The sequence below is a fragment of the Syngnathoides biaculeatus genome, chromosome 3 (genome assembly GCF_019802595.1).
Source record: "Syngnathoides biaculeatus isolate LvHL_M chromosome 3, ASM1980259v1, whole genome shotgun sequence".
Lineage (NCBI taxonomy): Eukaryota > Metazoa > Chordata > Actinopteri > Syngnathiformes > Syngnathidae > Syngnathoides > Syngnathoides biaculeatus.
This window is the reverse complement of record NC_084642.1, coordinates 20,738,681-20,744,453: the sequence shown is the minus strand read 5'-3', so window position 1 is coordinate 20,744,453 and position 5,773 is coordinate 20,738,681. Positions and strand designations below refer to the sequence as shown.

General features: G+C 40.6%; 1 non-coding gene across 1 annotated transcript; it reads left to right on the top strand.

The window, feature by feature from the left end:
• Nucleotides 1-3,939: 3,939 nt before the first annotated feature.
• On the top strand, nt 3,940-4,012 carry trnas-gga (transfer RNA serine (anticodon GGA)). The gene has a single exon. It is a non-coding gene; the product is annotated as a tRNA-Ser (tRNA).
• Nucleotides 4,013-5,773: the final 1,761 nt, after the last annotated feature.

Below are 5,773 nucleotides of genomic sequence, written 5' to 3'. Positions count from 1 at the left end.
GACTATGACAGGAAAAGCTCAGGAGTTGGTTGACATGATGATTAGGAGAAAGGTTGATAAGAGAGCAGGTGGAAAGGTAGTAAGGCTAGAAGTTTGGGAGCAGGGTTTAAATTATTCTACCACGGAGTAGATGGGAAGAGAAATGGAGTAGGGGTTATTTTAAAGGAAGAGCTGGCTAAGAATGTCTTGGAGGTGAAAAGAGTATCAGATCGAGTGATGAGACTAAAATTTGAAATTGAGGGTGTTATGTACAATGTGGTTAGCGGCTATGCACCACACTAGGATGTGACCTAGAGTTGAAAGAGAAATTCTGGAAGGAACTAGATGAAGTAGTTCTGAGCATCCCAGACAGCGAGAGAGTTGTGATTGGTGCAGATTGTAATGGACATATTGGTAAAGGAAACAGGGGCGATGAAGAAGTGATGGGTAAGTACGGCATCCAGGAAAGGAACTTTGAAGGGCAGATGGTGGTGGACTTTGCAAAAAGGATGGAGATGGCTGTAGTGAACACTTATTTCCAGAAGAGGGAGGAGCATATAGTGACCTACAAGAGCGGAGGTAGAACCACGCAGGTAGATTATTTTGTGCAGACGATGTAATCTGAAGGAGGTTACTGACTGTAAAGTAGTGGTAGGGGAGAGTGTAGCTCGACAGCATAGGATGGTAGTATGTAGGATGATTCTGGTGGTGGGTAGGAAGATTAAGAAGACAAAGGTAGAGCAGAGAACCATGTGGTGGAAGCTGAGAAAGGAAGAATGTTGTGCGGCCTTCCGGAAAGAGGTAAGACAGGCTCTCGATGGACAACCGAAGCTCCCGGAAGACTGGACGACGACAGCCAAGGTGATCAGAGAGACAGGCAGGAGAGTACTTGGTGTGTCATCTGGTAGGAAAGGGGAGAAGGAGACTTGGTGGTGGAACCCCAAAATACAGGGAGTCATACAAGGAAAGAGATTAGCGAAGAAGAAGTGGGATACTGAGAGGACTGAGGAGAGGCGAAAGGAGTACATCGAGATGCGACGTAGGGCAAAGGTAGAGGTGGCAAAGGCTAAACAAGAGGCATATGAAGACATGTACACCAGGTTGGACACGAAAGAAGGAGAAAAGGATCTCTACAGGTTGGCCAGACAGAGGGATAGAGATGGGAAGGATGTGCAGAAGGTTAGGGTGATTAAGGATAGAGATGGAAATGTGTTGACTGGTGCCGGTAGTGTGCTAAATAGATGGAAAGAATACTTTGAGAAGTTGATGAATGAAGAAAATGACAGAGAAGGAAGAGTTGAAGAGGCAAGAGTGAAGGACCAGGAAGTGGAAATGATTACTAAGGGGGAAGTCAGAAAGGCATTACAAAGGATGAAAAATGGGAAGGCAGTTGGTCCTGATGACATACCGGTAGAGGTATGGAAGCAATTTGGAGAGATGGCTGTGGAGTTTTTGACCAACTTATTCAACAGAATACTAGCGGGCGAAAAGATGCCTGAAGAATGGAGGAAAAGTGTTCTAGTTCCCATTTTTAAGAACAAAGGGGATGTTCAGAGCTGTGGGAACTACCGAGGAATAAAGTTGATGAGCCACACAATGAAGTTATGGGAAAGAGTAGTGGAGGCTAGACTCAGGACAGAAGTAAGTATCTGCGAGCAACAGTATGGTTTCATGCCTAGAAAGAGTACCACAGATGCATTATTTGCCTTGAGGATGCTCGTGGAAAAGTACAGAGAAGGTCAGAAGGAGCTACATTGTGTCTTTGTGGATCTAGAGAAAGCCTATGACAGAGTACCAAGAGAGGAACTGTGGTACTGCATGCGTAAGTCTGGTGTGGCAGAGAAGTATGTTAAAATAGTACAGGACATGTATGATGGCAGCAGAACAATGGTGAGGTGTGCCTTAGGTTTGACAGAGGAATTTAAGGTGGAGGTGGGACTGCATCAGGGATCAGCTCTGAGCCCCTTCCTGTTTGCAGTGGTAATGGATAGGCTGACAGATGAGGTTAGACTGGAATCCCCTTGGACCATGATGTTCGCAGATGATATTGTCATATGCAGTGAAAGCAGGGAGCATGCAGAGGAACAATTGGAAAGATGGAGACATGCACTGGAAAGGAGAGGAATGAAGATTAGCAGAAGTAAAACAGAATATATGTGCGTGAATGAGAAAAGTAGAGGGGGAAGAGTGAGGCTACAGGGAGAAGAGATAGCGAGGGTGGACGACTTCAAATACTTGGGGTCAACAATACAGAGCAATGGAGAGTGTGGTCAGGAAGTGAAGAAACGGGTCCAAGCAGCTTGGAACAGCTGGCGAAAGGTGTCTGGTGTTTTATGTGACAGAAGAGTCTCTGCTAGGATGAAAGGGCAAAGTTTACAAAACAGTGGTGAGGCCGGCCATGATGTACGGATTAGAGACGGCGGCACTGAAGAAACAACAGGAAGCTGAACTGGAGGTGGCAGAAATGAAGATGTTGAGGTTCTCGCTCGGAGTGACCAGGTTGGATAGGATTAGAAATGAGCTCATTCGAGGGACAGCCAAAGCTGGATGTTTTGGAGACAAGATTCGAGAGAGCAGACTTCGATGGTTTGGACATGTTCAGAGGCGAGAGAGTGAGTATATTGGTAGAAGGATGCTGAGGATGGAGCTCCCAGGCAAAAGAGCGAGAGGAAGACATGAGGGCAGTTGGGGTTAGAGAGGAAGATGCAGGAGATAGGCTAAGATGGCAAAAGATGACACGCTGTGGCGACCCCTAACGGGACAAGCCGAAAGGAAAAGAAGAAGAAGAAGACAAACCATCAGCTAGTATTAATTGAGCTTTTTTTTTTAGAAATAACTTTTGTACAACATTTTGTTGGTGTTGGGTTGGTGTTAAAAATCAGGTCAACATTGAGAATACATTGAGCAACTTCAGGGTACATTTTTTTTTTGTGTGCGAGTGTTAATCAAGGTTTCCCTCAGGCCTGTCTATATACAAACTTTTTGCATACATACTTGACTGTCAAACTGAAAATGAAAAGACCCTGGCTTGAAAATTCCACCAAGGTCACTTTTATTGAGTAGAAAAGTTTGCCAGAAAAATATTTGAAGAGATTTGATCTTAAAATGTCCACAGCGGGCCCGCCAGTCGTCAATGTTTCATAGGCCACTATAACGTGACTTAAATAAAGCACAATTGTCTTTCCTTAACTCCTCCAGACTTAATGGGATCATTAGCATGGGAGGATTTTAATTACAAGCAAAAGAGAGCTGCTTTGTATTAAATACACGGCGGCACATGACAAAAATATTAGACTTAACGTGACAAGCAATTAGTGTTATTGTTGGTAATCAGAAATGTCAAGAAATAAGAACAGTTTAGTACCAAAATACTATTGTAAATACATACAAAAAGAATAGTACTTTTTTTTTTTTTCAAAGATTCAAAGCATGTTTTCCCCAATGTTAAGAAGCCATAATAGTATCGGTATTAAAACATTTTAATTTGAATTATATATATTCAATCAAGCAATATTAAAAAAATCATTGGTACGAGAATAAAGTCCCATTTTCCATTACCAAGTTGAGAAACTTGAGAATGAAGACATTTTTAGGAAAAAAAACAAAACAAAACTCTGAAGCTGTGATATTACAGGAACAAAAGTGGGATTCTGCCAACAATTGCATATTTTTTCTGAAAAAAAAAAAAAAAAAAACAACATTTTGGACTGGTCACAGTATATATTGTCAAGAAAAGTATCGTCATCGTACAACAACAAGGTCAGATTATAAATATATGTTTTTGAGGAAAAAGTGTCTCAATGTTCTGAGGATGAACAGCTAGTTTTCCCTATAAAAATGTGCATGCTCTTTAAAAAATATTCTATAGTTTGAGAATAAATTTGAAATGAATGAAATCTTAAATTGCTGATTTTTTTTTTTTTTTTAAATAGAGGATTAAACACTATTACTGTTATTTCCGGCCCCATAGCTCAGTGGTTAGAGCACTGGTTTGGAAAACCAGGGGTTGTGGGTTCATATCCCACTGGGGCCTCCACTCCCTGAGAAGGGTTGCGTCAGGAAGGGCATCCGGCGTAAAAATTGTGCCAAACATATGTGCGTTCATCTGAGATGACACGCTGTGGCGACCCCGAAAGGGACAAGCCGAAAGAAATACACACTGTTATTTCCGGCCTATAAGACGTGACTTTTTTCACATGCTACACAGGCACTAGAGCGGAAAACGTAAGAGTGAGATTGGTGAAATATATGTGCCGAGGAGGTAACTTTTACCTCTTTTTTGTTGTTTTTTTTTTTTTTTTTATAACCGGCCTTTTTAGCGCCCCGGTAGAGTTAGCACTGTGCTAGTGTGCTTCTGTTGTGTTACTGCCGTGTCTCAGTAATTTTTACCGGTATGTTTTTTTTAACCAGCCCCGTTAGCGCACACCAGCATTAGCATCACGCTAGCGTCAGCGGCACGCTAGCATGTTGCTTCTGTGTAACTGCAGCGTGTCAATGATTTAGGTGTGTTTTTTTTAACCGGCCCTGTTCAAACTCAGCTAAGGTATTGAAACTTTTAAAATTCTTTCTGTGTACCATCTTTCTTTGTAAATATCTCTTGTTTCAATGTGGGCATGTGCTGCTTTTACACAGGTGCAGCTTATGTATGTACCAAATGGTATTTCTTTTACAAATGTAGTGGGTGAGGCTTATAATTAGTTGCGCTCTGTAGGCTGAAAATTACAGTATACTGCAAAAACAAAATAGGATGTGCAAACATTTTTTAAATATTTTTGTAGAAAAAATATTGCAATATAATGAGAATAAACATATTTCCTTTATATAAATGGATGTATAATTTATGAAAAAGTAGGGATTTAAGGATAAAGTAGTATTTTGGTCAAGATGAACAGTAGCAAAGTGTTGAGGATGTTTTTTTGTTCATACTATGAAAATAAAAAAGGGGAAAAATGTAATACAGTATTGGGAGAATAAAAGTTTATAATTTTGGGGAAAAGAATGTATATTTAAAAAAACATATGTATTTGAAAATATTTTTTCATTGCACACTTAAAAGGTCCCTACACACTTACAGAAGTTATCTTTTCCCTGGTGTTCATGCTAAGAAAGTAAGTAACCCCTCAACCCGAGGTATCATTATGGTGTGCCAATAAAAGGAAAAAGTAGTGGATGGTCCAGATTCTAGTAATTGTACTTTTGGGGTTTTAAATGATGAGTATCTTAGAAATGTAAGATGCTAACGTAGGCAAAGCACACTCAAGGTGACATTACAGCAAGAACCCTTTTGCTGATTATCAATCACACGATTGCATGAGTCTTAAGATGTGATTGCTAACGTCACTTCAGACGATCGCTAGTGTCCCTGAAAGTCTCTCAAGCTGCTTCATCTCAAAAGAAAATTGCAATTTTTGAAGAGCAACAGCAAAATGTGTGTGTTTGTGTGTGTCTATTTTATCAATAATCCGCTTTGAATGTGGCAAAGGCTTTCCAAGACGTCGCATTTGCCAGCAATTAACCTGATCTTGCAGTATCAAATATCTGAAAATTGCGGAAACTATTGGCAGGATTACAAGACCACATTGTCACCGGCTGAGAAAATGGATGGATGGATGGATGGATGGATGGATGAAAAGAGCTATGACCCTTCAATTTCATTTTTGTAAATTGAATGGGCATCTATTGACCTAGATTTTTGTGAGCCCTGCGTATGCCTAAAATACTGTGTATTTTTGAAACATCGAGTGCAATCTCGAGCCTCAATTAATGTATAGGTTTTTATAAAATACCATATTTT